The following is a 17684-nucleotide window of genomic DNA, read 5'->3' on the forward strand; positions in this document are numbered from 1 at the left end:
GAGCCGTTTAGAAGCCACATTGATCAACTCCATAAATTGAAAATAGAGAAAAATTACAATCGCTGACTAATATTTCGACTATGAACCTTCTTTGCAATCATAGTAATTAACTGATATGCCAACATCTTAATGATAATGATCCAGCAGAGGCACAAGTAATGACGTTGCACACAGAAGAAATGAGATTTCGTCTGACTCATTTATACAAACATTCGTCTTCTTTAAACGATTACAAGATTTAATTGCTCAGATATAAGGTATCATTTTCATTTTTTGATATAAAACAGCCAATTTGACGTGAATTTCCATCTGCCATTCAGTTATCACACAGTGCAAATATATGCATTCAAAACAGAAAGGTCTTAAACTCTATACAAACTGTAACGATTCCATATACCATAGAATACAAGCGTTAACGATTAACAAAGCTTTTATTTGCAATACGTAATGTTTGATTATCGATTACTAACCAAATAACATGTTAAACAACTAACCAATAGATAAGATATTATTGATGGTTATTGTTTTATAAAAATAATAATCTACAGTTCGTACAGTGACGAGCTTATGAATAAAGAAACGCTTAGTCTTAATTGCTAGTAAATTCAACTATGAGTTTTATTTATCCTTTTATTGTAAGGTGTATATACTGCATTACTGGTAGAAGAATGTTCAACAGAAACTTCTATCCTAAGTTTAGCAAATGTCTCTAAGAAGGAACCATAATTGTCCAAACAAATTTCCGGGGAACAGCATCCTTCATTTCACTTCCATATGTAAGCAAAAAAGGTAGAAGAAGACGAAGGTTCACGGACTCCAGAGGGTTTTCGCGTAATTCCATAACAAACGATTATACGGGCAACCGAGTAATCCGTCTGGAAAATAAACGGCGGTCTCCCATAATGCGAAATTAAAATGTTTCAACCGTAGCCAGCAGGCACTGCAGCAATTTAAATAAACGGCACGTCGCGTCGTCTCGGCTGCAGGAGAATAAGGAAACGCTGGCATGTCTCGAATCGGTTCAGACGCGGTGTTTGTTTAAGCGACGCCAAGAAAAGAGCGGAGATTCATGGGATGCCGATGAACGACGGATTTCGTATCGAAAGCGCGGTCTACGCGCGATTAGATTCCAGCTCGCGTCTTCCCTCTCTCGTGCACCCTTTAATTACCAAGTATTGTGCGGCGCCGCGATCGTCAATGTCCTTTTGTTCAGCCAATGTTCTCTTATGCTTTGACATTCTCATAATGTCGATTGACAGTCGAAGGTCTGCACAATTGCGTGTCCCGAACAGTACACGCGCGGAATATATGCTCCGATACCAATTCGTTTCAAATGTCACTGGGAGAACGACTGGCTCTGTTCGCCGATTTATCGAGAGTAATAACTAGATTGCGGATGTTTATGCACTTATACAAAACTTAAAAATACGAAAATGCATAGAATACATATAATATGCAAAAATATATAAAGTACGTAGCACAGGTTTTAGTAATTAACGTGTGAAACAAATCTCTGCTTAGATTCCACTTTTTAGTCGAGTTCATAAAAAAATAAATTTGCATAAACATTCGAGATCTAGTGATAAGTTAATTGGTGTGATTATATTGCTTTTTTGCGCAACAAGTTATTTCTGCTACTTGAATAAATCACGTTTTAAAATTTATTTTATTCAAAATTCTTCGCATAATTTTAAAAGACCAGAAAAAGGCTGTACACAAAAATACTCGTTTCTCCGTAAAAATATGTAAATAATTCTGTCCACTTCGTGACAAACCATTCATAATCCAGCTGACATTTGACCGTCATTAAAATACACTTCTTTAAAAAAAGTACATTCGATGTAGTCATAAACGAATATATTAAATTCTCAGTCAACAAATTACAATTTCTCAAAACCAACGACGATCATCATCCGCAAATATCCAGATTTTTTCTTAACATGAAAAATCATCGAGCTCGTGGCTCCATCGAGACGAAATCAACACCACGTGGCAAAGTGTTCGACGCACTTCGTCACATTTCACTCCCTCTTCCATGTAAAACAGAGTGTCACGCGAGAAAACACTTGGCAGCCACAAAGCGACGACGAGCTATCGTTGCAGAAGTCTCGAAGCACTTCGGATCGCGACGAACACGACGCGGAGTGCTCGGCCTCGCAGTTAAGTAAAAGCGACACACGATACACGGCTAAACGAAGAGATACCCTGAATGGGTCAGACTATCCACAAACGGAGAACCACGATGGATGCACGCGTAGAGGAAGGTGAGGCCAGGAAAAATACAATGAAGCGTGATCAGTGTGAACCATTTTGCTTGAGAAGCCGCGTGCACCGAGTATAAGGTGCTCTATCCTCTCGCGATCCTCGAGTCGCAGAACTGGTTTTACACGCGGTCGATTTCGATATATATAAGGACGCGAGATACAGACAGAGAGGAAGCCACGAGGTAACAAAGAGGGAAACATCAAGGATCTTCACATGAACGACGACGCTGCGATCCTCGCGATCCATTGATCCTCTATTTGTCTAATTAGAAGCACGAGTATTCTCTCAGCACTACGCAACGATGACAATCTTCCTTTTTTTTCTGCATATACTTATACCGGGCTGCTATTTTTTTCGGTCGAGCCTTTGACGAACAACGACACAAATTAATTTGCTCGTTATTTGACGTCGAGGTCTAGTGTCGAGGATGATGTTTCACTTGTTTGTTCGATGAGAGCTCTAACGTGGAAATCACGGTGATAATGTCGGTTCCGCGAACACGCGATGCGTCTATTGGCGGTGTACAGCGATGTAAAGAAGTAGAAAATCACGCGTGGGAATTTAATTTTCTTGGTGACTCACGACCAATAACGTGTAATCATGATTGGCACTTATCGTTAGTTGTCGTAGAGTCATATTTTTTGTACGAATTACGGTTATGCTCTACGCTGCTTTCGGGTTAAGCCACGTACTTTATTAGGTTGTTTAGAAAATATGTTCATAGCGAAATTTAAGAAGGTTCGGGTTAGATATGCATTTTCAAAGAATTAATATTTTATTGAATAATATATTAGTTTAGCATTGTTTCGTTGAAAAAAGGAAACCTGTCTTATGAACGAATTTTGATTATACTTCTCCTTCGTTATTTTCAGCATTTATGTAAAAAGAGTATTTGTACAACCATATCATTACGCGCCAGAGATTCATAATAAAAATACTACGAACCTTCCGAATAATCTAATATATGAAAATTATCCATTTTGAAAGAAATTCTTCGGCCTTCTTTTTCAAAGCAATTAATTTTACTTTATCAGGATGACTCTCAGTTTCTCAGATTCTCGAAATACAGGAAGTCCTATCATGAAATACTTTCATTTCCTACTTCATGATAGAGATTTGAAGACACAGCTATCGCGGTATCATTATTTGTTCTATCAAAGGAAAACGGCCCACACTTTCCAGACTTCCTGTGACCTGAAAATCATGATGACAATGTTTTTCACGAGTATCTACATCATTTGGAGCCCGTCCGTTTCTTGGCTTCCTCTTTTGTTTAATTTCATGCACGACTGCCGACAGAAAGCTTTCATTCGCAGCGACAATAGCCCCTCGCTCTTTAATTGTCTATAATTGTTTTCAATTTCCTCCGAAGCCACTTCTGTGCACGACTGAGCAAACGACAAAGATATTCGACGAGCAATTCTATGATTTGTTATTTTGAATTTGATATATACCCGTGGAAATATTTCAACAATTAAAATGAAAATCCTTGATGAATGTATCGTATGTTTTATATTATTAGAATAGTTAGAATTATTAATAGAATATGAACATTTTATCACCACTGTGATCGAACACAGTTATCATAATTATAGGTATCAGTAATATTTGAAACAAATTCGAAAATGTACACAGAACCAACATAATCCTAATAGCCGTATCCCATTACAATGCTACTGAAGTTTCAACAAGCTTTACATAATATACATAATATCACATAATATACATAATGTACATAATATACGTAATATACATAATATAACCATCAAAGTTTCTTACAATAAATGTTTGAACACTTTCATGAATCACTCTATGTAATAAAGCATGTGATATTTTTTATTTAACATCATCTCTGAATGCTATTTTTATCACAACTCCTCGTTTACCTCCATCTATCGTTCCTATTATCTATTAGATCGTCTTCATTTCCTGAATCATTTAAATTAACCTTCAGTAAAAAGCAAATAAGATTTATTCCTTAAAAATACTATAATAACGCATTTCTACCGAAGACAAATCGATAATTCAAAGCGGTTAGTCATATGTTTATCTGCGTCCTCTTTCCCTATCCAACAGTTCCGTAGCGAAATGATAATTCCCAAGTAACTAATGGAGCAATTTGAGACTTTTCTCGCTCCGCGCGTAGCGAAAGTAAGAGGTCGTCGAGAATCATAACCGTGCCCTAAAGGGAGCGACATTTACGTGTCCCGCGAATCGTTGTTTCGATTTTGCAAGAGCCACGCGAGTTACATACGAGAGCTCGTCGAACGGAACTCGTTCGGCTATGTAATTCTACGTGAAAGTAGTAGACACGTCAGGCATAATTTTAAAGCGCGTGTTACCGCGCGAGCGCGCACGCGTTTCGTGAACGATGATGAAGTATCCTTTCCGCGTCCCGAAGTCGAACGTTCCGCAATGTCGAAATCAGTCGTGCGAATAAAAATTGTACCTGAACCCGTATATCCCAACCCTGCCTGGAAAACAAATATGATTCACGAGAAAGCGTAGCATGCTTTCAAAAGATAAAAGTCAAGCTACAGTTTTGCACGGTTATAATTCATCGAGAGCCACGCATAAGTAAACCATGCGTTTACAATGGTGCTGAGTATATCGAGCCGCGCTTTTTTCAGTGAAAGACGATGAACGAGATTGCTTAATAACTGTACTTCTATCCTACTTCTCTACTATTTGTAAACTTCATGTCACTGAATGTCTTAACTTGTCACAAAATTGACAAAGTCGACTTTACCTGTAAACTGTCGGCTATAAGTATTAGAACGCCTGTTGGATTTGGTATAAATTTACTTAAAAAATAAAGCTGTCAATGTGGTTCGATAAAATAATAATATGTAAATGTAAAATAATAATAATTCATCAATCAGGTTGTAAATCATTCTAAAAAGTTTTATCGTACAGTATGTATTATTTAGATTCTTAAAATACACCTGAAAATTTCATCTACCAATCTTACGATAATAAACTGAAATTTCTCAATTTCGATAATAAGTCTGACTTATTAGTATTCCTTAATAAGAAGTACTATATTGGCGTAACTATTAATATCCATCACGTTGTTGGAAAACAAAAAGAATCAGCGACAACGACAAGTCAGTTCCAAACTCTTGTTGCTCAAACAGGCTCGTTAATTTTGCATCGTTTTAGTCATTGTTTCTTGCGTTCACGAACAGCTTAGCTTCCTACATAGTACCGGGCTTTATTAACAGCGAATACTTCTCAAATAATAAATTACTTCGTCCAACTGACGTGTATGTACATTCAGATGCACCGCGCGCCTTCTTCTTTGTCGATAAACCTATCAGTTGAACGAAGAATTTACAACATATTTAAACCTCATACCGCAAGTCGCTTGTTACTAGGGAAAAAAGGAAAAAGTATTGGAACTAAACGGTGCGTTGCCAGCCGTGGACTTAATGCCTCGCGAATATATGCATTAAAATATTGAAATATAAACGCGACGAAACGATAGTTCAATATTATATAATGTGCGTGCAATCGATTTGAAACTATTTATGTACACGTATATAGTACGTATACATATAATACGTATGTGTAACTGTTGGTTTTATATTTCTTACGTTCTCTCAAATAATACTTACTTAAATGTCTCGATGTTTAATGCAAATATAAGTAGCATACAATTCATTAAAATGTTACAAATGAATAAAATCTAAGATTTCAAATATTCTGTTTTTCACTAATCATCGCTCTACAAAAAAATATCTAGCCATGCAATTCTCTATAACATAAATTTTTCAAACAACGAAAAAATTCCATCACTCCAATAACCATTTCTTCCTTCCTACCTATATCAAGTTCCTACTCGATGTTACACCCCATATTTTTATTTTCCTCTGAACGTCAACGATTAAATGCATCTCGATGGAACATCGAGGTTTTTATCGTAGAAGAGAAAAAAACCCGTGCACGCAAAAGCATTATTCGGCGAGTATACGAACGTTCGATCCGATAATGTGGACGCATCGCTACCAACGCATCGCAAAAGGGGGAAGCACATTGATGTCAAGTGAATAAAGGCCGGGTTGCGCATAAATATTTCATACATCGTACTGCTAGATATACAGATGTCTGCGGTCATACGATAAACCATTGAAAGATAGACGGAGGAGAATGCGCTTTAACCGTTCTCTGCGTCAGTCATCGTCAGCGCTGTTCCATAAAAATTAACGGACGTCTCATTTTTGCGAGCGGTGCGTGCCGCGCAGGGAACACGGCATTGCATATAAAATGTCGATGTGATATCTTCTTCACTGAGTACAATCGACTCTGTAATAAATCATTTTTATGCAACGCCGAACGATAGGCAAGCCTTTCACCTTGATTTCTGCTAAACGATTCATTCGACCGTCTCACTGGGAATTTGAAAACCTTTTACACGCGATTAATTGTATTAAATTATCGGAAAACTTACAATTCGTTTTTAGATAAATAAAGAAAGACTAATTTCGGTAAGGCATATCCAATAAAATCCGAGAAAATTTTGTATATTTTACTTTCAAACTATTTATAGTAAGTAATAAAAAGAATCGAAATAAAAATGTTTTTGTGTTTAGAATTTTTATATAAGTAATTACATTATTTCCTCGGCATTATCAAGTTCCATTTGACAGTACGTACTTCGTAACACGAAAGGAAGCAGAACCAAGCGGTAATCCCATTCAAAACCGAGATATGCGGACATAAATAACCAAAAATCCTTTACGTTCAATCTCAGTTATAATACAGGGACGTATTATCTGTGGAAGCAACCGGACTTAAGGATTAAAATCCAGATCGTGTAAAAATATTAGACATGAAATATTAGAAATAATCTGATTCTGACGACGTAGAATTTTTCATTTTTATTACTAAATTATTCCTCCAGTGCCTCTGACTCAAAGTTTCGTAAAAATCTAGTCGAACTATCAATCCATACGAAGAAAACGATGAAAGCTACATTTTACAAATTTTATTGTCTGCAATTTTTTGTTACAGAACAATATTAGCCCACATCTTTATAAATTATCATCTAAATTCAACAATGTACTTGCCATTTGTAGAAACCTCCGAATAAAGTCGCAAATATACAAACAAAATTTGACGATAGAACTTGTTGATCAACCTAACTAATATCGTGTTTCATATAATATACTACAAGAGACATGCAAGTGAAAGAGAGACGCGTGCGTGAGAAGAGGCGCAACACCGGAAATAGAGAGGAATGGTCACGGAAGGAGAAGAAGGCGTTTAACCGCTCCTGGCTCTGCGTCCGCTAGTCAGCGAAAACTTCAGCGCGATTTTACATTGCGTCATAAATGCAGGATGTAAATCATGACCGGTGATGCGGTCGATTCTGTAGAGGCGCGTAAAGCTTAGTAGAAGTGACAGTCAGAACGCGGGAGGGAAGTAAGCTTAAAAGGGAGAAGACGAAACGCGTTGGCGACGCAAAACGTCGTAGTAATCGACTTGAAAGGGCTTCCTTCGCGGCGAGATTGATGCTTCCGTTCGAATCGAAGGGATCGTACCCAACGTAATTGTAAATTAGAGACTGTTGAACAAACTGCTGCTTCGTAAATTATATTATATAATAAAGCTGAGTGATTCTTATTTGAAAGGCTGGGCTGTCGATGATGATTTTTCGTGAGAACAAGAATATTATATTATTGTGTTTCGTAAGTTATTGAGTTTGTAAGAGATGTCTTTTCAGTCAGAGTTTAGCATGGTATCGGTATTGGTATTACGATGTAAAAGGTTCTATGAATACAGCGTTTCCATTCGAATCGAGGAGGAATTGTACTGGTTGCGATTGTAAATCACATGATACTAGACAGCTTCTGTTTCTTGTGTGCTTATTTGCTTCAACAGGTTTCATGGCTTTTTCAACGCGATGCATCAAAGCGTTGCTGAAAGCGTTGACGTGTTCCGAGAGGTTCTCCGAACGTAGTCAGCGTTTCCATTTAAATCGAAGAAAGTTCTATTGGCTACGATCATAAATCAGTGGATAGCAAATAGCTTCTTTCCTACAATACCTATTTATAACTATCGCGGTATACTTATTCGAAAATGACATTACTATTCTTCAGTCACTTGGAAACTAATTATTGACCAATGACCATTAACAATTTTTCTATCGAGGAAAGAAAAACATACTGAGTCGATATATTTATTCCACGTAAAAGTGTTCTAAAAATGTTCTAAACAATGTTTCCTTCGAATAGTTTTGGCATTATCAATTTATACTACACATAGCTTTATCCAGCAATCAAGAATAAATACTCGATTGCTGCCGGGACATCGAATATACGTAATTGATTGAATTCGAATCGAATTCAAACTAACCTACCACTCGTATACAGTCGATCAGTATGGCTGCTGAGTCGTTCACACATCGACCTCCCCTGCTCCAAACCTAATCGTCCCTACACTTCGTCAAGAAAAGAAACATTTAGCAATGTCTTGCATCGGAAGTTCCTTTCGATTATAGCCGCTGGTATGAGGATCGTGCTGTGTATCGTGAATCACGATGTAGTTTTTCGCGAAGACGCTGGACACGAATGCCAACCACGTATTTCCACGGAACCGCGGCAAAAACGAATCTCATCATTAAAAGCGCGATCTCCGATCATGAATACCAGCACGGCATGAGACTATAAACAACGGCTGCTATCTTCACCACAGTCACTCGAGGTTATTTTACGTGAATTCCACGCGAGTACGTGATTACACGTACCTACAACTGTTTCCTTTTTATAGTTTTCTCCAGCATTTTCTTTTTATTCGATGAGTTACTGGTAGATTTCATTCTTTCGATCAATGCGATTCAAACCGATCTTATGAATGAAATCGTAAAGGAATATCAAAGGGACTGGACGCTGCGACTGCTCTCTCAAACGATTTGCCGAGTTTCGTTGTTTTACGAACTAGATCATGTACGAATTATAAAATATACGTATAACGAAAGTGGAGTAATCTCAAATAGAAGAAAAGTTAAATGAAAAGAATTTTTGCATTTGTAAATACTTCATGAAGAACGTACTGAAACTAAGAAGGAGACTGAGCGATTTTAAACATAGTTCCTTGCGGTAGGGTGTACAGAGGCTGCAGCGCGGAACAGAACATCGAAGGGGCGTAGTCCTTCCCAAACGACAAACACCACGTGTTGCCCACGTGGTCTTTCATATGCACCGAAAGTTGCGTTGGGCTCTATCTAAATGTAAACTATTGAAAAAGTAAAATAGCTGACCAAAAATTTTAGTATTTTAGTATTTTTTTGTATTTTCGAAACTTTGTAAAATCATGATCGGCTAATAACGATCTGTGAATATATATGAACGACCCAATACGAGTTTCGCCAAACCATTGCATAAAGTAAACGAAAGAAAATTCAAATGCGTCTTTTTTTTAGCGAGAAACGATAACAGACTCGTTTGCTTTCCAATTATTTCAATCTCCAGCGATCGATAACCGTTGGTGTGTTTCAAAAAAGAGAAAAATGTGGAGAAAAATCGAAGTCACAATCTTATCACAGACGAGACGAGAGTCCTCGGTACAAGTCTTACGACAAACACGAATATCTGTGTGACTCGACAGTCTGAAAACACACGCGCATTATGTTTATTCGGAGGTGATAAATGTCCGACCGCCATTCACAAGTCGGCAGACTGTCGATCACGCCGGAAACATCACGTAAGAACGATTTATGGTCGAAGAAATACTTTCGTGATCCCATCCACGGTAGCTCGCACGTGTTTCCCATAAGAATTCGATCGGTCGTGGCAATCGCTACGTATAATATGTAACTCTTTACAAGAAAGAATCCATCTTGTAGCTTGCTTTTCGTATAAACTCCAACGAAATGTAAACTTTGGCAAAATAGACAACATTTCTATTACGAAAATAAAGACACCATTTCACATAGGACCTAGAAATATCAGTAGTATAAATATCACTATCTATAAATTAAATTTCAAAGTAGTCTTCAAGAATTATTCTTCGTGTCTATACACTTCACCATTCCACTCAAACACTAAACATGTAGAAAAACCTGTCAAATTACTTATTTTATTCGTTAAATATTATATTCGCTCTGCAATTCCATGTATCTTACATTATTTATACAATTTTATCAGTTTGGTCGTATCTATTTTATTACTCCACATGACTGTCCATACTGTAAAGATACATAAATCCTTCATCTCTGATCTCTTATTTACTACGACTTTGCACTAGTCTTACGAAATATGTTGAGAAGGTCGATTAAAATTTGCCTAATTTTGTCTTTGTTATTTCCTCACCTTCTTACTTAACCATCCATAGAACTTCCTCTAATTACGACTTTGATGCGGTGTCTTTGCAATACCATAATCGAGAACAATAGCATACGAACACATCGCATAGCAAGTGTTATGAAATCTTAAACACGGTCTATCGTTGATTAAAAGCGCGACACGTTCGCAAAATTTGCTCATCGGCATCGCGTGTGTTTTGACTCGCAGAAAATAGCTCGGTCCCCTGGCTCGGATGAAGTACCGGCTACGCGCCATTGTCGCGGCATGGTATTTTTTAGTTTCGCAATCATTCGCAGTTGACACGACGACAATTCGCTTTCTGTGCGACTATGTGAACCCCTTCTATGCGATAATACAAGGAATACAACACTGTTGGAATAGGAACGGCCGTACGTTACAACGATACCGGAACTCTTGTCGACATCAAGACCCTTTTGTCGACTCTGTATCTGGTTCGTTCGAAACGTTTGATAGATCGCGATAAATAGCGATAAATAGCGGTAGATGGCGGAAAGGGAGGTCAACAGGAGCACCGCGGTTTCAATCAACGAGCTTCCGTTTGACAACGTAAAACGAATTTTATTTCGAATGGTAATGTTTCGATCATATATCGATTCTTGTCATTGATAATGCTGCAAATAAAAGAAATCAATTTTGTATTTATTGTAAAAGTAAATTTTATAGGTAAATCATTTTAGCGTTTCTAATTGTCTTAGTCCCACATCAAAGAATAGGTATTAATATTAAAATCAATTAATCTTACAGTATTAACGAATACAAATGTCGAGGTCTTATTTAATGTTAAACGTAGTATGTACATTCGTTTTACGTTTATGACATAGTTAATTAAATCTAAATCATAAAATGATTATTCATCTTTATGCACGTAAATTATTCGTGGTTGGAAAATGTAGGACCAGGGGTACATATCACAGGCAGGCAACACAAGGGGTCACAATTGACGCGTGCAGATTTAATCGGCAAGGAATTCCAAGAGGATGATGATCCTCGATGATGTCATTGCGACATTGAACAGAATCGTAATCAGGATTTCGCCTTCGAGAATCGCGCATACTCGCCGAACGACTCGTCGGCAGATACCGATCGGCAGTTCGATAAATCGACCGATTACGAACCACTACTACCGTTTGTCGCTGCTGCGCACTACACAGCGACCAGCCAGCAACTCTCTTCGACTCGTTTAAAAGCTACACGCGGATGACTGCGTCGCAAACAACACGATCCTTTTTATTCCGTCGATACGAGCGGTTATTTTCCAATCTTTTTCAGGTTAACCCAATCAAGCGAAGTATCGATTGTTTTTTCTCGAAGCAGAATACGTTAAATTGTTGAAATGTAGTCTGCATAAACTTTGGTGAATTATGACAATCGATATAATGCACGTAAAATATTCGTCCGAAATATTTGCAAAATATTAGAACAATTAATGATGATAACTATTAACAAATAATATTTCTAAAGTATAAATATGAGGATTACCATGAAAATGTTGATAATAAAGAATTGTAAAAAAAGCTTAATGCTCGTTATTGTCAAAGAGAATATGTGATATTATGACCTATATTTCAAATAAATATCTTCAAGGCAACAAAACAAACGATGATTGTAATTTTTAACGCAAATTGAGTTCGTTTTAAAATCAATGATAATACGAGTCAATATGCATGAACTACCTAACTAATGAGGAAGCTTCGCATAAACTGAATATACCTCGTCGTACTTTCGTAATATAACGATACCGAACGACACAGTCATGCTTTGACAATGAAGAATAATTATACGACAGTAGTAAAATTAAAATTAGCTATTGTTCAAACAATAATGAGCAGTATTAGATAACCGAATGGACTCTTCTTAACAGTAGTAGCGACATTATTCCACAGATTCATTTGCATTGTGTTTACTTATTGCTTACTCATTGCTGACTTCTTTTAAAGTTATAATATCTAATACAAATAAAATACAATATAAACTGTTTTAAATAAAAGTATTCTGATATTATTTTCTGATTCTAATTATTTTAATCTAATATTTTAAAATAGTATTATTTTCTTTACATTAGTATTATTTTCATTACACTATTTCCTATAATATTATTATTATTTTGGAACATTAAAAGCCAGTAGAATATAAATATAATATTTGAATCTAATGTTTATGCAAAATTCTAATAATTAGTGGTCCCAAAAAATATTTATAAAAAAGAAGGAAACAGTCCTAAATGTTTACCTTTGTAAGGTTCATAAATGTGTTTTAAAGTAAACCCCGATTATTAGATATCTACATATAAAGAAAGTGAAGTAACCACTATAACGACAATCATAAATATCTGATTCGTAAAGATTTCCATTGTCAATTTCAGATAGATCTCGAAAGAATACTCTGTTAACAGCTGTTCTTTGTTCCGGTTAATGAATAAATTATGTCACCTTGAATTTAGAACACCGATTTTATTGCTATAGTAATATTCATGTAACGCCAATGTCAGGTGATAACGGAGCCAGCGATAAGAGTAATACAGTGATGGTTATCTAGGATAACGATCTGAAATAGCATCTAACGTCAAACGTAAATAACGCTGAAATTGCAGTACAAGCATCCACGATGGATTTGTGGGAAATATTCTAAAACAAATGGTTTCACAATCTAGGTTAGGTCTGGGATAAGTCAATACGATTATCACCTCACTTTCGACACTCAACAGAACCAGGTTTGACAGCTCGATGCATATAGCGTACGTGAGTGTCGAATGATTTGATAAAATCATACCATAATAAATAAATATCATTTCCGTTTATATTTTTGCTAGTTGACATGAAAATAAACGACGCTCGACTGTTGTTTACATTTCGAAATCTGTCTACTGTTCGTAAGTATTGGAATCTTAGAGTATATATAAGTAGTATATTCTATAATATTAACCTTAGTCAAACATATGAGAAAAAGAAAATGATTTCTTGTATTGTTTTGAAAAAGTTCAGTTTTTATGATACATTTATAGAGGATGCATATGTTAAATATACTAGAGTTACTAATTCATACAAGAAAAGAAATATGTACATATATTAGAATCACAAATGTTGGAATAATTATGAACAACAATGAATAATCAGAAATAATTAAGCACGCTACTTATACATAACACCATAGATAACCCTTAGGCAAACACATCAGTCAAAGCGATGAAAGTCAAAATGACGAAACATGTTTTTAACCTGGAATTTTCGTGCAGACAGCTTGGCCGCTCAGAATCACGACATCGTCGACAGGACAGCGTACATCCACGTGTTCGATCGCAAGGTTAAATCCACTTGTACAAACGCGGCGCAAGACACGCTACAATGTGCCACCCGCCGTGTTCTACGGCCACGAGAGAGATTACCACCAATAACCACGATTTTTCACTGAGAAAAACGCGTTAGGACCGTCCACGGTAACCAAACTTCACCGTATGTATCGCGCGAAATTCAAAATTCAGCCTGCGATGGCGCCTGTGTAGCACGTGGCGTTTGGCGTCGTTACACTTTTCAAACTCGCGTCTGCCGTTCGTTTCGTGCGGCGTTTCCTCGTTCACGCATGTTTCAAACTCTGATCCTTTCTACGACAAGTGCCCCGCAACGAGGAATGAGAACCGCCAATAAAGTCGTAATTACTGTCACAGTCACACACTACTGAATATTGATATCCTTGGACAAGCTGCTCAAAAATCTATTCTCCCTAGAAAATTTTCTAGATGATTTCTTACAGCGATACGAGACTGCCACCGAATCGATAATCCTCTGGAGACACGTCCTTGTGTGAGTATACGTTAATCCAATTTAATCCAAACAAGTCGCACGTTGCACCGAAATTGACGCGCTCGGAACAGAACGAAACGAAACGGAACGTTGAGCGCGCACCACGAAAAACTACTACAAGAGAACCGTCTGGCACGACCGCCGCGGCGACACTGAGAAACGACGACGACGTTCAGCACTGCTTGCTGCTCGCTCGGCACGCTACTACTACGCGGCAGGCGGCAAGCCGACCATACGAGCACTCTACCCCTCTTTCTTTCTCTCTCTTTCACTCCCCTGCAGCGTTCCTCTTTTACACGCGGTTTCTCCGTCCCTTTTCCACCGTTCCTCTTCTTTTCTACCGCTACTCTTTCCGCTCGTTCCTCTTTTTTCCCGTACTTTTCTTAGTCCCCCCTCTCACCTTTCCAATCTAGGTATTTGTTACTTTCCACTGTTTTTACCGTTTCCTCTCTTCTTTCTCTAATCTCTCTTTGTATCAACGGTTCTTGCTCGTTTCCTTCCGCCACTTTTCTTCTTCTCGTACCTTCGTGTTTTCTATGCATCTTCTTCTGACTCTCTGTGCCTCTGTATAATCTTCTCCCCTCGTTCCCTCGTTTTTTCCCTTCGCACTTTTTCGCTCGCTCACGCTGCCTATCTCTCTCCCACGCTCCCTTATCTCCGTCCTTATCCGCTTGTCTCTCGTTCCGTTCTGTCCTGGTCGCCACGACCCCCTCTCTGTCGTCTCTCTCTCTTTCTTGCACTCGCGCGCTACCTGGAAGAGACGAGGAGCTGTCAAAGCAACGACCAACCGCCGACTCGGGCGGGAACTCGTCAATGTGATACGTATATGCGTCCCTTGCTGCAACTCTCGCGCGGTTCTTTTGCCGTGTACGCATAAGTACATGCGTGAACGCGTACGTTATCAAGGTATTAGTGCACGTTACTCCCAGACGTGGGTGTTCTTCGATGAAAGAAGTTCCGCAGATTTTCGACATGTACCATGATGTTTTATATGTCTGAGTTTCTTCTGGTGACGAAGTATGCAGTTCGTTCTTTTAACTTGAATCGGGTGTATACTTAACCTCTCAAGTATTTGGAGTCCTAACGCTGGAATGCATCGAGGTTGACGAACCTCCAATTGCGCTCTATCCGGCTGCTATTGAAATTTTTTCGTCGCATCTGGAAGTAAGCAAGCTAATTAATTCAGATGAGAAAATTTATTTTATGATATAGATTGTAGATTCAGATGCTTGTTCATGTTAATTGTACAGTGCAATCCTGTTTGGCTGAACCTGTGTAGGATAAATGCTGTATACATATTGTAAATTAATGCACATGATGCGCCTCGGTTAAAATATTAAGTTATCGAGAAAACAAATTTAATTTGTCTTAACCCTTGATTTGCTTCAAATCTGGTTATGCTCCGAATAATGTAGTTATACAGCTTCTAAATCGCCATGTAGTAATTAATTGTTGAAATATGTCGTAATTGTTGAAATATATTACATTGACATGTTATATTCACCTGTGTAGATGTGTTCGACGGTAAATAAAAGTAGTCTACAAATGCTGAATTCGTGAATAAGTGATTAAACATTTGACTAAATTTCATTGAACATATTAAAAAAAATATTCGGTTGCCACCCGTTCGACGAATTTACATTTCGTTTCGTTAATTATATCATGTTCAACAAAGAGTCATGTACTTCCGAACTGTTATAATTAATTGTGATAACATTTGGTAGATAGATTAAATAGTGCTTCCTGAAATTACCCCTAGAACTTTTAAACTATAGTATAAATATATCCTAGAGAAGTTCAGTTAATTAGTGTTCGCCAATTATGAGTCAGTACTACCTATAAATTTTTGTTCAAATAATAAAAATTTTTTATATAGGTGGATACAATCAAGAAAAGCCCATTTTATGAAAGGTTTGTTCAAATAAGTGCTTCAGCATTTATACTATTTATTATATTATACTATATACTTAGATAAATCAAGTTCTATTGTATTTACACAGAAATTTACTCACGTTTCGCACTTTTTACGAACTTCAAAGTAACGTTAGGGTATCATACTTTGAAATATATGAATCAAGCTCAGATCGCGTAGTAACTTAATAAACAGTTAAGCGGCTATTGAAGTGGCCCCTCTCGTATTTTCATGATAGGTTGAAATACCTTAAACGCGACCAGTACTTCCTGACACCGCACATCGCACAGCCGCGGAAAATTTATCGTATCGCGGTCGATCGGCGGAATGCAAAGATGTTGGTGGCACTGTTGCGATAGAATGTTTCGTCCTCGAAACGTACAAGCCCCTGTCCTTGGAACCGAGAATCCTGGGACATTAATTTCGTCGTGGATGTATCATACCGGGGAACACTCGTCTTCTCTCCGCTCTCAGCTGTTTCCTACGTTCTCCGTATACCGTCTCTGTATACACGTATGCAACGTCGTTTCCCTATCTCGAGTGAATAGACTACGGCACGATGTGTCGCCTCACGGTCTACCACTCGAACGGGTTCCCGCCTTGCACTCCACAATGTTTCGTAGGCGAAACATGGGGTCACGGGACTCGAGTAACTTCGCTTTAAACCTGTGTTGGTGCTAATAGCCTGTATTCACGTTAACTCGAGCGATTTCGACTTAACAGGCCAATGAACCGATGTTAGAATACATTTTCTAAATTAGTGTGCGTTATTGTCTATGGGCGTTGATTGAGCTTTGTCTGGTACTATTTGACGCGTTGGTTGATCTTTGTGTGCAAAACATGATTGTTACTTGTTTGAAAGGGTTATTCTTTTTCTCGATTATCGGAGAAAGTTTAAAAATACAATCGGGAATGGATCGGGAACTATTGCTCATTCACTTTAACGAAGTGTCAGATGTAGGTAGAATGGAGCAATATTCGATTTCTGTTCAACAATTTACATGTATACCCTGGCCCGTGAAAAGCATTCGAATGCTTATCATAGGAAACTTTTATGTTTGTATTGTGTGTGTTATATAAACCATTTTGAAATTTCGCTGGTACTATAATGAGACACGACTGTCATGATTATAATATTAATAAAATTGGAAACCAATGTATATCTTGTAATTTCTAAATATACATATGTATTTTCAGATTTATTGTCGAATACTTTCGTGAAACTATATACGAATTCTTTAATTTATTCATGTTTTTTTTTGTTTCCAATTATATTAAAATTAGTGTAGATACGTTATATGACTATCCTTTGAGATGTTTTGAAATATTTCACGGAATATCCTTCAAGGATGAGATTAGCAGGAGTAATCAGCATCATAGAGT

The 17684-nt window shown here is 37.5% G+C and overlaps 1 protein-coding gene across 2 annotated transcripts in view; it reads right to left on the reverse strand.

Annotated features, from left to right (window-relative positions):
- LOC117209702 (rho GTPase-activating protein 7) overlaps nt 1-15142 on the reverse strand; it is a 351526-nt gene extending 336384 nt beyond the window's left edge. The window contains exon 1 of one of the 2 annotated variants that reach the window (XM_033451991.1): nt 13808-15142. The gene's annotated coding sequence lies outside the window, so the exon portion shown is untranslated. The remainder of the gene's footprint in view (nt 1-13807) is intronic. The other variant, XM_033451992.1, reaches the window with a different exon arrangement.
- Nucleotides 15143-17684: the final 2542 nt, after the last annotated feature.

Source organism: Bombus bifarius, unplaced genomic scaffold, assembly GCF_011952205.1.
Source record: "Bombus bifarius isolate JDL3187 unplaced genomic scaffold, Bbif_JDL3187 scf7180000008190, whole genome shotgun sequence".
Lineage (NCBI taxonomy): Eukaryota > Metazoa > Arthropoda > Insecta > Hymenoptera > Apidae > Bombus > Bombus bifarius.